Genomic DNA, 9,950 nt, shown 5'->3' with positions numbered 1-9,950 from the left:
TGAGCACGACGCACGACCAGCCCCGAGGAATAGCACCTGGACCAGCGGGCCATGGTACCCTGTCGGTACCAGCCCACAGAGAGGCGCAAGAGGAGACTCGCCTAGGAGGTCTCTCCCCCAACGATCGCCGATGTATCAGCCATCCACGGCGTCATACATTGCCACGCCGTCGTTTCCAGACTTCACCTATGAGAATCGAGCACAGTACACGGAGCTCCGGATGTGCTTAGAGACAATGATGGTGGATGTCGCTGATGAACGCCACAAGTATGCAATATTACTGAAGCACCTGAAAGTACCGCGAGCGCACAATATAGCGCTAGCCTATGCCACCTCTACGACCCCATACACCGCAGCTCTAGCAGCGCTGGACCAGAGATATGGACGTATATGGGATTACGTAATCCAAGAGATAAGGCATATTGATCGCCTACCCCCAGCAACAGACAATCGCTCATTAGACAACCTGTCAATCAAAGTGCAGTCCCTGGTAGGGATGCTGGGAGCGCAACGGGAAAAGGGCATGCATGAGCTATACGCCAACTCTAACGTCGAGAGGATTTTGGAGAAGCTGCCACCCGCAAGACAAGAGCGTTTTAGGCGGCAGAGAGACCACCGGGATCCTAACGGCCCCGAACCATCCCTCCTTGATCTAGCCGACTTCCTGGCGAGAGAAGTCAGCAGCTTACGACTGGATACGTTCGGGCGGAGCACGCCAAGCTCCAGAGAGGGACCCAGGAGAATAAACGATGGAAGAAGATCGGTGACTGTCATGCACCAATCAGAGTCAGTACCGAGCAGTAAGAGCCACAGTACCCCCTCGAGAAAAGAGAAGTGGAAGATGGTGTGCCCCTACTGTGAGAAAGAACACTGGCTGTCACAATGTGACCTGTTCACAAAGATGAATGCAGAAGAAGTGAGTCAATGGATAAAGTCCAACAGGCGCTGTTACCGATGTGCGCGCAGTCACATGGCAGCCGAATGCCGCCTAAAGAAAAGGTGCAGTCGGTGTGACGGAGCCCATCTAGATATACTACACGACAGTAACAGAAGAAGGCCTACACCTGCACCATCGAGCGGCACCAAGGCAAGTGTCATGTACATTGACCCCGCCAACAGCAGCGGCGCCCAAGTGCTCTTAAAGGTAGTCCGTGTGACATTGAGCTACCAAGATAAAGTCATGGACACTTACGCCGTCTCGATGACGGGTCAGAGAAGACCTTTCTGCTCGCGTCCGCTGCGGCCCAGCTGGGACTGCGGGGGAGCGAGAACCAAATGACGATTCGGACAATAAGAAGAGATTTAAAGACGATAAAGGGCGAGAATGTCTCCTTCACTATCGCAGCAAGCGGGCAGCCAGAGCGACGGTATAGGATTACAAATGCTTTCACCAGCCAAGAAATAGGACTATCGCAGTACACCTACCCCATCGCCAAGCTGATGGATAAATATGTGCACCTGCGTCAACTACCTATCCCGCTCATAGACGGTGCCACCCCGACCCTGCTGATAGGCTCCGACCATGCAGAACTCATAGTCCCGATTGACCGGGTCCATACAGGACCCCGAGGCTGTCCTGCAGCAGTCGAGACCCGCCTAGGGTGGACACTACAAGGCCCCCTCGCTAAATCTCTCAACCGAACAGCAGCCACTAGCTGCCTCCACTCCAGAACGACAGAAGAAGACACCACTCTCCTGCAGCATGTCGAGAGGCTATGGACACTAGAGACAATACCCTTTAAGAACGAAAAGAAAGATATTCGTTCTAAAGAAGACATTTACGCCATCAACCTACTCGAGCAAGGGACAAAGAGAGTCACAGTCGGCGGAGTGATGAGATACGCAACTCCACTCCTGAGGCGAGAGGGAATGCCCACCTTTCACGCAAAGAAAGACGCCACGGAGCGCTATCTATTGAACACAGAGCGGCGCCTAGCCAAAGACCCCGCTCAAGAGAGTGTGTACCGCGCTGAGATTGAGAAGCTAATCACAGCGGGACATGTGACAAAGATTGACATTAAAGAGGCCGATCAGACGACCGAATCATGGTACGTGCCGCATCACAAGGTCCACCACAACGGCAAGGATCGCATTGTGTTTAACTGCAGCTACCAGATCGGATCCCAGAATCTGAATAAAGAGCTCTTGCCCGGCCCCACACTCGGCTCCTCCCTACTGGGCGTGCTACTGCGCTTCCGCCAGGACAAGGTGGCTATCAGCGGGGATATCAAAGGGATGTTCCTGCAGGTGAGACTAGTGGAGGAGGACAAGCCCCTGCTGCGGTTCCTATGGAGAGAGAGGATCGGAGATGAGAACCCAGCCATCTACCAGTGGGAAGTACTCCCCTTCGGAACCACATGCAGCCCGTGCTGTGCTACATTTGCACTACAGAAACACGTCGCAGAGGACCCAGCAGCAGATGAAGAGGTCCGACACAGTGTGAAGAACAGTTTCTACGTGGACAACTGTTTACAAAGCGTTTCGACTCAAGAAGAAGCCGAGGCTCTCCTAATCAAGCTACGCGCCTCCCTGATCAAAGGCGGCTTTGATCTCAGGCAGTGGGCCAGCAGTGACCCGCACGTATTGCGCAGCCTCTCCCCCGCGGACAAGGCTGCCAGCAGCGAGACCTGGATGGCGACCATCCCAGGAGAAGCCCAAGAAATGACACTAGGACTAGTCTGGCGCTTCAAAACAGACTCGCTCCACTATAGACACAAACCCCTGACTCCAGAGCAGGGAAGGTCGACGGCGACACCGACCACCAGACGGAGTGTGTACAGAACACTCGCCAGACAATATGACCCGTTGGGATGTATTCTACCTTACACCACCAGGGCAAAGATGATTGTACGAGCACTAGGGGACAAGGACCAGGGCTGGGACGACCCAATACCCGCACACCTTGCCTCAACATGGAGAGAGTGGGAGACGGAACTCCGCTCACTCCCAGGCGTCAATATACGCCGCAGCTACTTCCCATCCACAGTGAGGCCAGAGACATGCAAGATGGATCTACACGTCTTCAGCGACGCCTCCGAAGTAGCCTATGGATCGGTGGCCTACTTGCGTGCCCAAGAGAAGGGAGGAAAGATACACACTGCTTTCATCCTGGCTCGCTCAAGAATAGCCCCACGAAAGCAACAATCTATCCCGCGTCTAGAGCTCTGCGCAGCCCTAGCAGGAGCGCATCTAGCCACGTTAATCCAACGTGAACTCACCATTCCGGTGCACAGAACAATCTTGTGGTCAGATTCCCCGACAGTACTCACATGGATCAAGTCTGATTCATGCAGATACAAAGTCTTCGTGGGAGTCAGAGTCACCGAGATTCAAGAGTTAACAGAAGCAGCGAGCTGGCGGTATGTGGACACCAAACACAACCCAGCTGACGTCATCACCCGGGGAATGTCCCTGGATGACCTCACCCGTCGCAACATCTACAGTGACGGACCAGAATTCCTCAAGCTCCCGGAAGAAGAGTGGCCTACGCCCACCCCACGGGAAGCAAGTAAAGAGGAGGCTGAGAACAAGAGACCTATGTTCTGTGGACTGAGCACAGTCGCCTCCACAGACCCCAACATAGATGACTGCATTACCCTACAGAGTGCGCAGCTAAAGACATTCCTGTGGCACCACCCAGAGATTCAGTCCACCACTGACATTTCAGCAGCTGACTACGAAGAAGCAGAACTTCTTCTACTACAACGAGCCCAGAGAGACTCGTTCCCTGATGAGCTAGACTGTCTACAGGGAGGAAAGCCCGTCCCATCAGACAGCAGACTGCTCCACCTGGCACCCGAGAGTGACGCCCATAATCTCATCAGAGTGGGTGGTCGCCTGCGGAGAGCCCCCGATCTACCGGATGACATTAAGTACCCGATAGTCTTGAACAGCCGACACAAGGTCACAGAGCTGATCATAAAGAAATACGACGAGGATGTACACCACGCAGGAGCAGAGAGAGTCTTCGCGGAGATCAGACGTCGCTATTGGATACTTCAAGGAAGAGAAGCGGTGCAACGCTTCCAGCGAACCTGTCTAGACTGCCGAAAGTGGCACGCGCAGCCCAGCATACCACGGATGGCTGACCTACCCCCCTGTCGCCTCCGACTCGGCGACAAGCCATTCCACTCCACAGGCATGGACTGTTTTGGCCCGTTATATATAAAGAGAGGAAGAGGAACCGAGAAGCGGTGGGGTATTGTATTCAAATGCATGACCACCAGAGCGATCCATATCGAACTCCTTCCGACCATGAGCACAGACTCATTCCTTATGGCCTTCCGAAGATTCACATCACGGAAAGGAAAACCGTCTACATTGTTGTCTGATCACGGGACAAACTTCAAAGGCGGAGAAAGAGAGCTGAGAGAGAGCTTCCAAGCTATGGGCCCAGAACTTAAGACCCACCTCGCTCCATCCCAGATTGACTTCCAGTTTAATCCCCCGAACGCACCCCACTTTGGTGGAACCTGGGAAAGAGAAGTACGTTCTATAAAGACAGCCCTGTACGCCGTGCTTGGGGCCCAGACTGTGGCGGAGGAAGTCCTAATGACAGTCCTCACGGAGATCGAGGGAGTATTGAACTCCAAGCCCCTCGGCTACGTCTCCAGTGATGTAGCAGATGTCGACCCAGTCACCCCCAACACACTCTTAATGGGGCGGCTGGACCCCGCGCTACCCCAGACAATGTACAGGCCTGAAGAAGCGAACGGCCGAAGAATGTGGAGGTACAGTCAAGTACTAGCTGACAAGTTTTGGAGCAGCTTCCTACTCCACTACCTACCGTCTCTACAGACCCGCCAGAAGTGGGTAAAAGAGAGAGACAATTTGACAGAAGGAACAGTCGTCATGATTATCGACCAGTCACTACCCAGAGCTATGTGGCCGGCTGGCCGCGTAAGCAAAGTGATCACCGGTGCCGATGGCAAGGTCCGAGCAGCTGAAGTGCTCGTCCAGGGGCGAACTTGCACACGACCCGTGGCGAGGCTAATAGAACTGCCCCGACTCCCAGACACTATCGATGATGACCATGACCCCATGACTTTGTGAGTTGACTGACCCTTACAGCGGACCTTGAGTGGTAGACAGTGCGGTTAATCTGTCTCTGCTTAGCTAATTAGGTGGGACTAATTAGGGGGCGGCTGTTGTGAAGGATCAGATTAAACCGAATATATATATTTATTTATGGATATATATTTAATAGTATTTGTATATCGTTTGATATCCCCTGTATATTCCTTGTACAATATGCACTGAATATCCCTTTAGTCTACTAACAGCCCATAATAGTTTCATTCTACCATTGGACGAGAACCTGGCGCCAGCAGCCATGCCCCTTGGTTCAAGTTCAATCGTGCCGCCCAACATGTCGTGGCAAGCCCGGTTCCGCGTAGGAATACGTCTGGCGAAATACGAATGGTACTATTTGTTCACAGCGCATATATATATGGCGCAAGTAAAGTAGAACTTTCTTTTAGTCCATTAGTCTTTTACCCTCCAACCTAGTAACAGACGCAAAGCCTCACCCACGACGCACGTGTGGTGCAGTAAGGCCTACTTGGCCTCAGAATAGGCATTGAGACATCGTGTGGATTAATAGTTGAATTGTCATAGTTTGGCACTATACCGTCGAGTTGGACGTATTTCTATTAAGCTAATAATAGTCTATTATGTATGGTGCATCGTTCGGTTAGAGTTATAAAGTGAGCAGTACCCCCATCGTTCCTGACGTTATCTGGAGTCTTAACCAGGCTGGGCAGACCACGTGTGGTGCTTGCATCCGAGGAGCTCCGGGCCAGGACGAGTGGACCTGTACATTGGATTACTTTACCCGGACGACGGCGAGCCTTCCACGGCTTGGATTATCTACATGCTTTGGGTGCTTTGATTATTCCATGGATAACGGCCAACACTGCTGAGTGTTGGAACTACCCCCCGGAGAGGAGTCCAGGTGAGACGGCGCTCTACCCCGAGTGAGGTCGCCTCACGTCTCTTCATCTGTGGACCGGCAGCTACCGTCCACCAGAGGGTCCAGCTGTATTCATCTGCGGACCGAGGTTCTGTGGGCATCGTGTTCAGGACTCTGAATTCTCCCAAGAAATCGTCGGCCAGATGGGATACCGCCAGCGGCTCTTCTAACCCCCCCCCCTACTGTCTTACAACCAGCGGGACCCCCCCCCCCTTAGTGTATCCAGCTATAATCATTTAAGTACCATCGCTATAGTTCCCTAAAGAACCAGGTTGTATACTTACTCCCTGAGTAACCAGAGATTGGACATTCAATGTTGATTTACCTACGAATACTCATTTGCCATACAAGTGCATTTCAAATCATAAATGTCATTAAGTGAACGTTGTATATACCCTTTGCTATATAAAATATTCGATTTATACATTTGTGTGGACTTCGTTTCATCAGGTGGGAAAGTGTTCATCATATCTATATCATGTACTGGATGGCCAGAAGTTAAAGTACAAGCGGTAGTGGTTTAATAATACCATACTTATCAATACAGTCAGGGAATTGTACCCCTCAGTTACACACTGTATTGCTGCAACAATTACCAATGTGTTTTTACACAAATGGCTTAATAAAGGAATCTGAATCTGAATCTGAAATAGACAACCTAAACACATGCCTGATAACTGAATAACATAATAACATAATAATAATAATGATGTAGTAGTAGTAACAGTGTAGTAACAAACAACACAACCGATTACTGTACCCCCTAATAGGCAAAACAAATATTTTAATAGATATCACTATGAAACTTTCCCAGTTTGTTATGTACATATAAACTAAGAAAAAATATATTGCAAGTTTTCTGAATTTTATGTGTATATATGCAAAAGAGGCACTTCCCCATTCAATATGTGCACATTTATGGATGTAATCATGCAAAATGAAGTAAAATAAGCAACTAAACGTGTTTTTTTTTAAAGTTTTCTTGTCACTAGTTTGAAAGGACAAGGGAGGCTGAGGTGTCGTCGGTCCAGGCCCACGTGGCTCGCTGTCGCGGGACGTGGAACCGGGTTCGGACGGCGCTACAGAAGGCCTCTGTTAAGGCTCAGCGGCAGGCTAACTGCAAGCGTCGTCCGGCTCCGGTTTTCCGTCCTTTGGCTTTCCACCCGTGATCTCCCTCTCCGGGTGGAATCCAGGAAGCTGGCTCCTCGCTTCATAGGCCCCTTTAAAGTGGTTCGTTGGGTGAACCCTGTGGCTTACAGGTTGCTGCTTCCAGCTTCCATGCGGGTTCATCCGACGTTCCACGTGTCCCTGTTGAAGCCATTCCTCTCATCGCCCTTGTCCCCACCACTTCCCGTGGTTCCTCCGCCCTGCATCCTTGACGGTCAAACTGTCTACACGGTGCAAAGGATCCTGGGTTGTAGGCGGAGGGGTAGGGGGTTTCAGTTCTTGGTAGATTGGGAGGGGTACGGGGTAGAAGAGCGTTCCTGGGTGCCTCAAAGGGATATCTTAGATCACAGCCGTATTTACGATTTTCGTCGGCTGCATCCCGAGGGCCCTAGGTGAACGTCAGGTGCCGTTCATCGGTGGGAGGTACTGTAACGTTCTGGGTTTCGTTCCTCTCCCAGGAGTAGAAACCCTACTGCCATTCTGGAGTACTTCACCTTGTTCTCTGTAATTAGCACTGATTGACTGTCACCTGTGGTTTGTTGTCACTAATTACTGCGTGTGATTTGCTGGGAGTTTTGCCTTTATAGTAATCCCTTCTTTCTTTCTCTGTCTGTTGTCGGATCTTCACAGAACTACTGTGAGCAGTCGGCCACGGACAAGAAATGGAACCGCTTGTCTTTGCTGTTATTACTTAATTCTCTTTTCCTTATATACCCTCAGTTGAAGCCTGGCTTCTTATTATTTATCGTTTCAGTCTCTTGCTCTAGTGATTCTGATCATAAAATAATAGGTTTTCTTGAGAAGAGCAACCGCATCTCCGTCTCCTTATTACCTTCTACTATTGGAACTCAACTCCTACCATGACTCGTAACAGAAACCAAGCATTCAAACAAAGGGAAATGGTCCCTCTCTGATAAAGGAAGGTGTTTAGGCTCACAAGGTAAGCAGAGCTACACAGGTGAGAACAATGCTTGTTTTGGGAAGTTGGGAAAACTTCACTTTTTTTAGACCAATGGTTTTCAGGCAATGGAATACTTGTTTTAATACAAAGGACATTTGTATTGCAATTTTTGAGTGTGACAAAACCAAAAACAGTTAATAAACCAACTAGGCTGAGGAATAAAAGCACCATAATAAAAATACCCTCTAGGACGTTACTGATAGCAAATTATCCAGTCTACTGTACATAGTCTCGTCATTCCTGTATGGCCTTTAGGCCTTGTGCAGCAGCACTTTGTATATACCGCCTCTTATTAAATGATCATAGGCTACTTGGCTGTAGGTGACATTTCTGTCAGTAGGTCTAATTTCGGCATGCCATACATTTTTGTGTCTGGCCAAAGTGTGACGCAGTATAGAAAAAAGGTTGAGAACCGCAGATGATCTCTCAACATGTCCTTAATTATCAGCCATTTTAGAGCAGGATTGCTGTACTTGAATCTGTTTAGCCTGACCATGATGGTTTTATCTATGCATTTCTGGAGAGAGAGAGAGAAAGGGAGTCGTGACATTTCTATTTGGCAGGGAAAAGGCCATACTCAGCAGGATTCTCAAAGGCAAAAAGTAAAAGTTCTAGCTAGTCCTCTCCCCCTTTCTCTCTCTCTCCATCTCTCTCACTCTCTCTCCCTCTCTATCTATCTCTCTCTCTCTCCCCTGGAGATACTCATGTTAAGCATAATTAAGCAGATTTGATTAGCATCAAGCCTGGCTTCCTCTCTTGACTTTTAATGAATGTAAATCTACCATCTACATCCCAAAGATTAATTTCTGCCAATTAAAAAACACAAGAGGGCTTATTGGAGAGGGGATGTGGGGTGTGTTAAAGTCCTCTGAGTTGAAGTACAGTCAGAGTTCTATCCTCTTCTCCTCTTGTCTTATGATGAGATGGTCTCCTGAGATCTGTGTCTCTCTCTCTCTCCCTGCGCGGCTGAGATCATTATCAGCACAATGTTCCGTGAAAGCCACTTTGAAAGGACTGCAAGCTCCATATGTAAATGACGGGTGTGTGTGTGTGTGTCAGAGAGAGAGAGAGAGAGAGACACACACACACACACACACACACACACACACACACACACACACACACACACACACACACACACACACACACACACACACAGAACTGAATGAGGGAACGGTTCAGGGAGGGAACAGGTAAAGTGTCCAATTTATCAAGTCAAGGTTGTTGTTTTCTTTTTTTCTATTTCACTGAAGAATTATATTTTGGGTCCATCCTCTTCTCTGGATGTATAGGATCATTTTATTGGATCCTTTTGGATATTTGAGATTCAAGTGAAACAGCTGTCCACTGTTTTGGCTTAAGTTACATGAACACTTAAAGTCTAGGTTTTCCTTTGTTGTCATTTGGATGCCAGAATGCATGATACATTGGAATTTGACTTCTTCAAGTATATCGAAAGGAACAGTGCTGTATGCATCTAAATAAACAGATCTAACCCAAGTTAAAGGCATGATAGGCTACTCTATGCATCTAAATAAATGGACCTAACCAAAGTTTGTCTCATTAGAATATTTAAACATTTTCATTCTCTCTCTCTCTCTCTCTCTCTCTCTCTCTCTCTCTCTCTCTCTCTCTCTCTCTCTCTCTCTCTCTCTCTCTCTCTCTCTCTCTCTCTCTCCATTTCTCACCTATTTCTCTCTCTCTCCCTTTCTCACTATTTCTCTGTCTCTCTCTCTCTCTCTGTCTCTCTCCCTTTCTCACCTATTCTCTCTCTCTCTCTCCCTTTCTCACCTATTTCTCTCTCTCTCTGTCTCTCTCTCTCTCTCTCCCTTTCTCACCTATTTCTCTCTC

Source organism: Notolepis coatsorum (genome assembly GCF_963971535.1).
Source record: "Notolepis coatsorum genome assembly, chromosome: 9".
Lineage (NCBI taxonomy): Eukaryota > Metazoa > Chordata > Actinopteri > Aulopiformes > Paralepididae > Notolepis > Notolepis coatsorum.
This window is presented reverse-complemented; position numbering follows the sequence as displayed.